Source organism: Camelus ferus, chromosome X (assembly GCF_009834535.1).
Source record: "Camelus ferus isolate YT-003-E chromosome X, BCGSAC_Cfer_1.0, whole genome shotgun sequence".
Lineage (NCBI taxonomy): Eukaryota > Metazoa > Chordata > Mammalia > Artiodactyla > Camelidae > Camelus > Camelus ferus.
The window spans coordinates 25,742,420-25,755,347 of record NC_045732.1 but is presented as its reverse complement, the minus strand read 5'-3'; positions in this window follow the sequence as shown (position 1 = coordinate 25,755,347).

Genomic DNA, 12,928 nt, shown 5'->3' with positions numbered 1-12,928 from the left:
CTAATGTCCACCAGTGTCCATTTCTTCTCTCCTTATAGGACAGAATTTCTGAAGTCCATTGCAGTTGACTGGGCCACCTGATTAGAATATGCTAGAAGTAGTGATTTAAAATAAAATGCAGAACTATACAAAGGCAGTGGATATGATGAAATTGCGTATGTAAACATAAAGAGAGGCAAGGAATAATCTTGGTTACAAGAAATGGAAAAGTTAAAAAAGGCTAGAGAGTATATCTGCTAAAGGGAGACTATACTAACTTTTCAACAACAGAAAACAATACAGGGAAATAACACATATTGCTTGTACTTTTTATGGTTTAGCCATCTTACTCTGTTGCCATTTGCCAGCAATGGATGCAACATTCTTAGTAACACAGACATCTTTTCATTCAATAGTAACATCTCAAACAGTGAAAGGTGTATTATATTTTACTATAGGTCATGTGAAGACTGTGGGAATGGCTGGTACATAATAATTAAAAATTTTTTTCAAATCCATAAAGTCAGAATCATTACAGTAACAAAGATGGAGTTTTATGTCTGTTGCTGAACGCAAGTTCATGTGCCCAATGCACAGTGAGACCAAACAAATGGAGTTTGTCAGAGTTTGGAGCAGAGAAAGGTTTATTGCAGACCAAGCAAGGAGAATGGGTGGCTCATGTTCAAAAACCCCGAACTCTCCGATGGCTTTCAGGGAGAAGTTTTTATAGGCAAAATTTAGGGTGAGGGCTGCAGGTTGTGTGACTTTCTTCTGATTGGTTGGTGGTGAGGTAACAGGGCAGTGTTCCAGGAATCTTGTGTTCAGCCTGAAGTTATCATCCTCTACCTGGGTGGGGCCTTAGTACCTGCAGAAGAACTCAAAGATATATTGTTATATATGTAATGTATATTCCTTGAGGAGGAAACAGGACCTTGCCCCATCCTACACTATTGTTTCTTGACTGTTCCTTCTTTGTTTCTTCCTTCATTTTCCTGATTAGCAACTGTTTGAGTCTGCCCTTTGGAACTCAGGGAAGGTCTAGGAGGCTGAATTAAGCCTATTTCCCACAAACACGAAATGGAGGACATGGAAAGGATTTGTACCCTGAACAGCCCCCAGGGTCCTGTGTGGTTTTATGTCTACTTTCCCCACAGCCTTGTAACCAGATGCAAATTCCACATCTGTGCAGTAAGAGGAATGAGGAATCTAGTCTAGATCCCTTCAGATTTGGAAAAACATTAGAAACTGTAGGGCAGAAAAGATTCTCTCTTGTTAGAAGAGACATCAAGAAGAGCTCTCCCAAAACTGGGGGAAAATGAAGCCAACGCAAGAAGTAAAGCAGAAGAGGTATTAGGAGATTAGGAGAGTCTCTTCAAAAGCTCAGCAGAGCGGGAGAAACATAACACAGGAAGAGAGATTGGCTGGAAATGTACACAGTCTATGCATTTTTCAAGAATACAGGATTCAAAGGGCTTGGGGGAAATGTAATTTTAGATGATGTGAAGATCCCCATGCCTTGAGGTTCAAATCAGAGTGAAATGCAGAAGAGTTAGGGAATTTGCTTGTTGAGAGATGTTTAGGGACACAGAAGCTGAATATCTAATGTCTGTCTGAGAAATTTAAAAAACAAAATGTTAAACAGAAATAATTTTGTTATTGGAGAGTAGATTCTTATCTTGTCGCAGGAAGAATTCAGAAAGGAGACATGGAGGTCAAGAAAAGAGTGGAAATTTGTTAAGCTATAGATATATGCTGTCAGGCGGAGAGTGGCGGGCAGGCTCAAGGGAGTAGCTGCCCCGAATTTCTTTGGCAAACTGGTTACATAGGGTGTAAAAGTGAATGGGCAGAAAATTCACTGGAGAAAGAGGGGTTTGGGGCGGTATTTCCTGAATTTTATCCCAGCTCCACCTTCCCAAGGGGAGGAGGGATTTTTTTATCCTTAGTCTTGATGGGGAATTCGGATAAGGGCATAATGAGCAAAAGGATACCTTCTGATGCTGGAGATTCCTGTCTTTTCCCACCTTTCTTTGTCTGCCTCCAGGACACTTGTGTCAAATGAAATAAATACACAGCCTAAAAGTTGAGAGTTATGTTGTATTTGGCGGGAGGACTTGAGCAAGGATGGCAGCCTCTCAGATCTCTCTGAGGGACTGCTCCGAAGAGATAGGGGAGGAGCTAGGATATATAGGAGTTTTACAACAAAGACCAGGTAGTTGGAACAGTAAAAGATGACTTGTTAACTAAAGAAAACCAGACATCTCAGGTTAAAGAATTTAGCACTTTTCTATGTATTGGAGGAAGCAAACATTTGGGCTTACTGAATTCATTCCTTTGACAAGCACCAAGCTATCTAGGGCCAGTATTTTTGAAGTATTTTTCATTCACACTTGTCAACCCAGAACGTATGGTTTCTTATCAGTCCAGAGGTTCCTGCTTTTCTCGGTCTGCCCAAGGTCCCCTGTTGTTCACAAGATGTAGTTTCCTGCCATTTGGTCTATGTCCCCCTTCTCTGCTCATATCTAGCTCTCTGCCTGCTCTAACAGTGTTTTATACAGCCAGAAGTATAGGAAACTGTCCATGTTCAGCAATGAATATGCAATACAGGAGTTTCTGAAAATGAAAAAATGACAGTACGTGATAAAGCAAAATAAAGATAACTGCCTTCTGAACCAGTAGTACTGTTTAGTTGTATAAAAAGTATGTAACAGCCAGCAAATCATTCAGACCTTTCAGCAGAGCATATTAAAGAAACAAGATGATAAAGTGCCAAAATAAGGAAAGTTTTTACTTGTAAGTGTGAATGAAAAATATTGCAAACCATATCAGTAAACAGAGAATACTGAAATCATCAAGTCATCAGCCACTGCCGCCACCCCCCCACCCATGAAGACAAGCCTGCAGCCCAGCCTCTGCAGCCACTCACAGTGGTGCCCTCTGAGGGGACTCAGAATAAGAAAGGACAGGATACTGTGAGGATAAAATTTCAAAGTCACAAAGAAATATGGGATTATATCAATAAGAGTGAAATCTTTAATGAGTTTGTTAACAGTACAGTTTGTCATTGAAATCTTTATGAAGAGGAATTCTGAGTGCAGAAAATATGTGAGATATAGCTATTATCAGGGAGGAAGGAATATCTCTCTGCCCTTCTAGGTTCTTCTGGCTGGTCTAAGAATTAAATTGATATGAGACAGATTAATAGGATAAAATTAAACAAAAGTTTAATAACATGTAGACATAGGAGAGACCCAGGAGAACTGAGTCACTCACCAAAATGGCCAAAACCCTCACCTTGAATATCATCTTCAGCTAAAGACAAAAGAGGATGTTGGGGCTAGTGGTTTGGGACTTCAAAGCGAAGGAAGGCAATTCACAGGGAGATGGAAAAGCAAATGTTTGGTAAACAAATGCTTACTGGGCCAGGCAGAGACAATGGGACACAGACTGGACTCTGATCTCTAGGCCCTGCCAAGTTTCTCCCACCACACCTAACCTCTGTTCTATGCAGATATCTATGGTGATAGCTCTATTCAGGGAACTATGTCTAAATTCTTTTAGGCAACTTAAGGGGATGGTCAGAGTTTCTTCCTGAGTTTTTTGGGCCTTGTGTCTTTTCAGCTCGAAATAATCTGCATGCCAAAAAGACATTTTGGGGTGGCAAGTTTTGCTCCCTGATGCTAACTAGGAAAGTAACAACATTCACAGTAGAGAAGAAAAATTAAGAAAGTCATGAATTCCATTTCTGCTTAGGTGATACTCACATTGTAACAGATACTCATATGTTAACTTAAGAAACACTGTGTTCAGTAACAGCCCATGAAGGAAAATGCTGATTTACTTTTCATTGTTCTTTGGGAAATCAAGGAGTGTTTAAATAAAAGTACATTTTTAGTCACTACTTAGAATTAATGGCAGCAATGAAAAAATGACATATTTTTAAGTAACACAATTTCTTCATAATGAGCTTTGTTGATAAATATATGGGCATAGCATTTACAACACTGAAAGTGATCACTGTTATTTATTGCTGCCAATATTGCCTTCATAGAGTCCTTCATGTAAATAACAAATATAGTCATGTCAGGGGGAATATATTTTAGATATAAATGTAATTTCTGCTTTTAAAATATGATTAATACTTTTTAATACTTTTTCTGGAGGGAGGTTCTTAAGTTGGTTGAGTACACATACCCAACTACTAGTAATTTATTTCCCTATTTAGAAAAGCAGTAAGTAAATCAGAAGCTGAAAAGAATCAGGCAAGAAGTTAATTAATACTGGGTAGGGGGAAAAAGCCTCTAGAGGTTGTATGTTTATTTTTGGTGTCTAAATCACATTTTGAATATTTACATTGTCTTATCATTTAAATGTAATTCATATGTGTTTCAGCAGTGTTGGAAACTGTCAAACATAAGTAAAAATTTAAAATCCTGTAATTTTCTACCATCAGGAGAGGAACCTTGTTTGTGTTTTGCTTTACAGGTTTATACTCTGCTACTTATATTTGAATATGTCTGTATGAACATATATATGTATGTATACATATACACACATATACATATGTGTGTTCACATATGTAACATATATACATGTATGTTAGTTGTGTGGATGTGGATGTGTGTCCCACAACCTTTTGATCTTAGTTTTAATTTGAATGAGTTTGAAATGTTGGTTTTTATTTTGGGAAATTTGCATGTTGCAGTAATTTGGCTTTTAAATTTGTATTATACTACCACTTCAAGCAAAGATGAAATAACAGGATTTAATGACTTATGTGAAACATCTAACCAAAAAAAAACCCAACAAAATGACAAAATACTTATGAGAACCATTTTCAATATATTGGATATCCAATAGAAAAAGACAGTGATTCCTGAGGGACTGAAAACTAACGAGGTGAAACTAGAATTGCCTCAGCTTGCTGCCTGGAGCCCACAGCCTGGGGACAGTAGCTTAGATGACACTGGCTGTCTTCCAGAGTGGCGATGAGGCTGAGGGTCAGAGGAGGACACAGCTCCTCTGAGAGTTCATAGAACAAAGGACTGGAGGGTGAGAACTACACAGAGAATTCTGGGACCCTCACAAGACAGAATATTTTTTCTTCTCTTTAGTCAGAGTAGAAAATCATATATCATGCCCAGGGCATCGGAGAGAGAGTACTCAGAAAGGTTTGTCTCTATAGTGATGCAAGATTAACTCTAGATTTTTGCTCTCTGGTCACACGTAAAAGAGCTTAAAAGCAGGAATCAAAAAGATCATAGTGTTTCAAAGTAACTTAATTGAGTCCCAGAACAAAGCTCAAAAAGATAAATGGATTGAAAAAAAAATGTTCAATTCATCTGTGCTGCATAAGTGTGAAGAATGCAAAATTCATAGTATTTGGTGTATAATTAAAAATCATCAGGCATGTAAAGAAGAAAATATGCCCAACAGTGTGCACAGAAATTAATTGATCAAAACTAATTTGGAAATGAAACATGATAAAATAATTAGATAAGGATTCAAAAGATTTATTATTACTATATGCTATTTGTTCAAAAAACAAGAGGAAAGATGAAACATGTTAAATAGAGGTATGGAAGATGTAAAAAAAGACCCAAAATGAACTTCAAGAGGACCCAGCTACAATGTCTGAGTTTTTTTTTTTACATTTTTTATTGAGTTATAGTCATTTTATAATGTTGTGTCAAATTCCAGTGTAGAGCACAATTTTTCAGTTATACATGAACATACGTATATTCATTATCACTTTTTTTTTTGCTGTGAGCTACCGCAAGATCTTGTATATATTTCCCTGTTACAATGTCTGAGATTAAAAAATAGACACTGGTTTGGACTGATGGTAGATTAAATATAGCAGAAAAAAATACCAGTGAACTCATGTATGTTGAATAATCACAGTATATTTTATGGTACATTTTATTTAAGAAACAACCTAGAATCAGCTTTAGTATAACACCAATCCAAGATGAGGGTGCTGAGTTTACTAACAATACTGTAAGGGCCAATTATAATTTCTCTGTATTGTTAGAATTTTTTTAATACAGGAATATATCCATCATTATCTTGGTAATTAAAATATTTAGATAGCCTAACAATAGAAGTAGCAACTGTGTATAAGTTAAAGTAACTGCCTGTTGATAAGAGAAACAGAACCTGAACTCTGAACAGCTTAACACAATAAAAGCTTATTTCTCAATGTGGATTTGCAGGTATTCTCTGCTGTCAGGGAACTCAGGGAACCAGGCTTCTGTCACACTGTGGTTCCGTCATCCAGCCCGGGATCATGTTAACAGCAGAATCAAAGGAGATGGCATCTCTGGAATGCCTTGATCTGTAAGTGACACGATTTCTGCTCATAGTTCAGTGTCTATGGTAGTCACACGAGCTTTCCTAAGTACAGGTGGATTGGGAAAGTGGTCTCCCCATGAGCCCAGGAAGGAGGGCAACACAAGAGATGAGCGAGCACTTGCATTCCCTCCAACCCACTGTTACACAGTAGGTGCTCAACAAAGACCAATTAGAGCTTGTTTTCATCAGCCCTCTTCCATTTCTTGGTGGAGTTTCTAAGGAGGCCACACCGGCCTTGCAAATCTCCAACTTTTCTTTTGAATCCTGCTACATGGGAGGTGCTTTCAAATACTGGATCACATTTAATTTTCAAAAGGATGCTATAAAGTCTCAGCAGAGAGGGCCCCCCTCCTTCACTCAATAGCACCCTTCTGAACTCACCTTTGCAATAAATTCTAGAGTCTCAATAGGATGAGAATGTTCTCCTTCTACTGAAGCACGTCACAACCCTGCTTCTGAGTCCCAGCCACTCTCAGCATGACCGAACATGCAGGACACGTTTACAGGTGTCATTAGGCACAAGGCAAAACCAGGGTTTTCCTCTGGGGCGAATACTGAGATCAGAGGCAGAAGAAGGGTGGTGAATTATTTTGATCTTTGTTGTTCAAAGACAGCATGTCTGCCAAGAAACTATATTTCTTCTCGTAGAAAGACTCTGGCTTCTGAAGAATTCAGCCTCAGTAGATGTGTGCTACACAATGATTTCCATGGTCTTTCCTCACCTTCAATGTATGAGGGAGGCTTTGGTTATTGACCATCTAGGTAAGCTTACTCATCAGTGTATTTGTTCAGAGGCCGATCTCAACACATCAGTAGATTCCAGAATTGGATATGAAGGCTCAGTAGAGAAGTCCCTGGAGAAGGCCCTGTAATCTGGGAACACACTGGGGCTGATCATGTGTTCTGGGACCGGGGCAATCAGCCTTCAAGGAACCCTGGAGTGAGGGGCAGGGAGATGCTGGATAAATGAAGCCCACAGAAATCCCCAAATTGTAGCTGATTCTTGTATTAATCTTCCTTCGTCAGGACTGTTTGTAGTAGTTTGGCTACCAGGTTCTTCTTTTTATTGCTTGAAATATAGTTTGGTGTAGTGAGAAGACAAGTTAGTTAAAAGCCACTATATCTGCCTCAACCTGGGAGGAGCAGAACGGTGTGGCCTCCAGATACATTCAGACCAGGGCTCTGGTCCCAGCTCAGTCACAAGTCCTGTGAACTTAAGAAAATTGCAAGTGAGTCTGATAAGCCCTGTCTTATAGAGCTGTTGGAATATATGTGATGTTTGTAAAGCACCCGGAACAATGGTCTTTAAAGAATGGCATTTATTACTATGGTAATCATGACTTCAGACCATAATACCAACTTTTTTGGGATTTAAAAAAAATTTCATGAGATGTCAGAAAATACGCAGCAACTTTGGAAAGAACAAAACACTGCTTAGCCAGTAAAACTATGTAAAATTTTCCCATTTGAAAATATGTTATCTGAGGGTGCAGGAGTCTTCCCCAGCTGGATACAGCTCAGAGGTCCTAGAATTTGTGTCAAGGACCCACAACTTCCCTCCCACATGCCTTTTCATCCAAACTACCACTATTTTCATTCATTTCACCACCACTGAAAATGTAGCCTTCATTTAGAGTTTCCTAAAAGCCCCTTTAATGGAGTGACCTCTGGCCCTCTGACTCCAGTGCAAAGAGTGCTATTGCAGTGACCTCTTGACATCTCACACCAAGGAAGTATCATCCTTCTTTATCAGAAGCTCCCTGGATATGACAGGAATGAAACACCCAGTTTGTGCCCTGTGTTCACCCACACTGGGACAGAAGCATGGGACCCCTTTCAGTTCTGCCTCAGGTGGAGATTCTCTCTGGTTTACCCACCGTCCCACAGTAAAAGTTAAGGGTAATTTTCCATTCCAGACTTTAGTCTCTCAGCTTTGAGACCCACCATCTAATACTCAGTCACCACTCACAATTCTCTCAGCCTCAGTTAGCCCACTATCCTGCCTAACTTAAAATGACCTCCTTGAGGGAACTGCCATGTCCCCAAGCTCCCTATGGCCTTGCTTCAAAGCATTTACACTTGACTGCCCTCATCTGAAACCTCCTCTCTTCATCACCCCTTGTTTTAACTTGTCATTTGTGTAGGTCTTAGCGTACCTCACCATCTTCTTTATATAGCAGCAGCCTCTAGTCTCTAAAATTCTACAGACAGTTGCTCTGTCTTTTTCTTACCATCCCCAGGTCTGCCATGGAGCCTTCCAAAGAGCAGATGCTCAATTAATGGTTAGGGAATAAGAGTGACAGTGATCAGGATATCTACTTTATTATTATTTAATTTCTCCCACAGTCTTGAATAATCTAAGAAAATCCAGATATATATCTTTTAATTTTACAAGAGGAAGTACTAAAAGAATAAACTAAACCAAAAATTTATCACCATTTACTTTTTTTCTTTTCTCTTTTACTTGACCCTAATTATTTTATTGCAGAGTTCATTCACATTTCCATGAAAAATCCCTGTTCCATTGCTGTGTTATCTTGTTCTAGATCATAAAAAAGATGGAAGATTTCTAAATTGGTTTCATAAAATATCAAACTCTAACTGGTATCTGAAAAACAGTAATAAATATGTGATCCATGTCATTTATAAACTTTTGTTCTGAAGTCAAATAAACCTTAAATGAAAAGAAACAATATTTGAAAAATACCAAAAAAAAAAAAAAGTAGACCTACAAGTTACTCATATAGACAGAGAACACAAATAAAATATGCACTGTGTTCCTTCCAGTCCCATCTTGGTCTCCACTACTTAAAACATTAACTATATTCTTCACTGAAGAGGTGAAGAGTGTCCCTCAGACTTCACTTGATGCAGGAGTAGTTGCTAGTATTGGCCGTGGAAGGTGTGCTGGCCTTGGTGCTAAACCTGGCTGCATCTATTCCTCAGGCTCTCTCTTCCTCATCTCTGAAAGTCTTTTCAAAATGAAATGGAAGGCACTAGAGATGGTATCATTGACTTTGGCCAAAAAACACCAGATTTTCATCTTGCTGGTTTCAGCATGGGCACTCGGGCCCCACAGGAGCTCATAGCGGGGAGGATCACTGTTGGGCACCTGGCGCTACTCCAGGTACTTCTGCCGCACCAAATCTTCCGTGATGAACCTCCTGGACTTTTCATGAAGAGTCTTTCTCCCAGCATAGACCCCAATCCTATTCCATTATAAAATAAAAATCACAGGATGTAATGTACAACATGGTGACCATAGTTAATAATACTGTATTGCATATTTGAAAGTCGCTGAACATAGATCTGAAAAGTCCTCATCATAAGAAAAAAAATTTTTTGTGACTATATATAGTGATAGATGTTAACTAGGCTTACTGTGGTGATCATTTTGCTATGTGTGTGTATATATATATATACACACACACACACACAAATATCGAATCGTTATGTTGTATGCCTGAAACTAACATAATGTTGTATGTCTATTATACCATACCTCAACTTAAAAAAAAAAAGAAAATTGAAGACAAAAGAGAAAAAAACTCTCAGATTTTCTCTTCTTGGTGCAGTTGCCCTTCAAGAAGATCATGCTCAGGAGCGTCATCAGGAGACTGACTTGAATACCCCGCCCCCTATTACCACTCAGACTTGCGTTGCTGGAAGATACAGCTCACTGACAAGATCATTTAAGTGACTCCTGAGGTTCACTTTTTAAATTCAAGGCCAAAGATCAGCTCCATCCACCCAAGAGTTTCTCCTGAGGATCTCAGGGAAGTGATCCTTATACCTTTTTTGACAATTTTCAGCATATCTGCTTTTGTAATGGGTCTTTCATTTTATAGATGTGCAGCAGAAACCGTACCAATATCCTCGCCTTCCTGGTGAGATGATCTATGTATTAGCGCTCATTGGAAGATGCTGCCAGGGACGTACTTGTCCTGTCCTCATCTTGCCTCTTCGTCAGATCTTGTTCACAAAACCCCTACAGAAGCAGTGGTGGTGGCTGGGGCTCTCTGAGGCTTCTAGGGAGTGCCAGCCACAGGGGACCTCTGGGGAGTACCCTGCAGAACAGGAGAGGAGGAGGAGGGGGCACTCTTCTGGTGCCACTGCTGCAGTGGCTTAAGCATCCCTGAGACTAAGGGCGTTTGTCACAGGTGCAGAGCTTACTCTTCTGTCCCCTGCCTGGGGCTTTCTGGGGCTGAGAATGTGCTGAAGCTGTGGTTGTTCCCCTCGGTTGTCAGTCAGAGTCCTCACCCTGATCCTTCCCATGACCTAAAGAGGCCTATCCTCTCATACTACAGCCGTTAATTTCCTGAGACCACCTGGGAGGATGTGAGGGTTGCCTCATGTGGGTGTGACTGCCTGTGGTCACTCATGGCTGACAGTAGGGGAGGGACTCTGTGGTGTCCTCACTTTTATGATTTCAGTGGTTTCAGTCCTCATGGGTCCTCTGCTTGTCTTGATATGACCTGGAATTCCTCCCTGTGTTAACCTGATGTTGGCTCCTGAGACCAAGTGCCTTATCTCCCTGAGATGCTCTGAAAGGAAATGAGTGGGTCTCATCATGCCAACATTCCTGGATTTGCCAAGGGGAGATATCACTGGCAGGGCTCTATGTAGCCCACTCTGTTCTGGTTGGGATCCCATTATCCTCATTTAGAGTCATCAACTTGGCTCTCATTAGGGACTAGTTTTCCACTCTACTGAATGAGGCTGCTCGCATTAGACTGAGGCCCTCACCTCTCTGAGACTACCCTAGTGGAAAGAGGGGGCCCTCAGCTGGAAAGCTGTGTCCTGGGCCTCCTAGACTGACGTCAAGGATGAGACTCTGCCTTCTCCTCTGTTTTGGGCTGAGTAGTCCTCTTGTTCCTCATCCAAGGTCCTCAGCTTGACTCCTGACCAGAACTAGGACTCCACCCTCCACTCACCTGAGGCTCTTCTCCTCAGACCGAAGCCATTACCTTCTTGGAAACTCTGAATTGGAAGTCAGGATGGACCACATCTGTCCATCCACGTCCAAGGCTCTTGGGGGTCTTCTGAGGAGAATTTTATGAGACCCCACTCTTCTGGAGTCAGTGGCCCCTCAGTCCTAGCTCAGGTTTCTCACCTTGACTTCAGGTAGCATATGGGACTCCACCCTCTACTCTCTACTAAGTCTGCCAGTCTCAGGCTCAGGCTTTCCACCTTCCTGAGACACCAGGGAGCTACTCCCTGGCTACCCTTGCCTGGGGCCTCTGTGTGGTCCCCTTTGTCATGTGGGTCCACTCATCAGCACCCAGTATCCTCACCTTAAATCCAATTAAGGCCTGTTAGGATCTCCTATTTGGGCAGAACTGGAGTTGATGCCACATAACCAAGAACTCACCTCCCTGAGAATTCCTGCCCCCCCAGGAAAAGAAGGGGTACCTCAGACAGGCAGCTCTGCCTATGGCCACACAAGGCAGAAAGCAGGGTATACTCTGTGGGGCTCCTACTGTTCTAAGGTCTTCACCTTGATAATTGTCAGAGGCTAGGACTCCTCCCTTCACTGATCTGAGGTCGCAGCCCTTAAACCAAGGCTTTTATGTCCCTGAGAACCTTGAAGAATAAATGAGGGGATGCTGATCTTTTCAGGTTATCTGATATTGCACCACATTGTCACTGAATATTATTATTTTTTTTAACATTTTTTATTGATTTATAATCATTTTACAATGTTGTGTCAAATTCCAGTGTTCAGCACAATTTTTCAGTCATTCATGGACATATACACACTCATTGTCACATTTTTTTCTCTGTGAGTTATCATAACATTTTGTGTATATTTCCCTGTGCTATACAGTATAATCTTGTTTATCTATTCTACAATTTTGAAATCCCAGGCTATCCCTTCCCACTCTCCAACCCCTGGCAACCACAAGTCTGTATTCTCTATCTATGAGTCTATTTCTGTCCTGTATTTACGCTTTGTTTTTGTTTGTTTGTTTGTTTTTGTTTTTTAGATTCCACATATGAGTGATCTCATATGGTATTTTTCTTTCTCTTTCTGGCTTACTTCACTTAGAATGACATTTTCCAGGAGCATCCATGTTGCTACAAATGGCATTATGTTGTCGGTTTTTATGGCTGAGTAGTATTCCATTGTATAAATATACCACCTCTTCTTTATCCAGTCACCTGTTGATGGACATTTAGGCTGTTTCCATGTTTTGGCTATTGTAAATAGTGCTGCTATGAACATTGGGGTGCAGGTGTCATCCTGAAGTAGATTTCCTTCTGGATACAAGCCCAGGAGTGGGATTCCTGGGTCATATGGTAAGTCTATTCCTAGTCTTTTGAGGAATCTCCACGCTGTTTTCCATAGTGGCTGCACCAAACTGCATTCCCACCAGCAGTGTAGGAGGGTTCCCCTTTCTCCACAGCCTCTCCAGCATTTGTCATTTGTGGACTTTTGAATGACGGCCATTCTGACTGGTGTGAGGTGATACCTCATTGTAGTTTTGATTTGCATTTCTCTGATAATTAGTGATATTGAGCATTTTTTCATGTGCCTTTTGATCATTTGTATGTCTTCCTTGGAGAATTGCTTGTTTAGGTCTTCTGCCCATTTTTG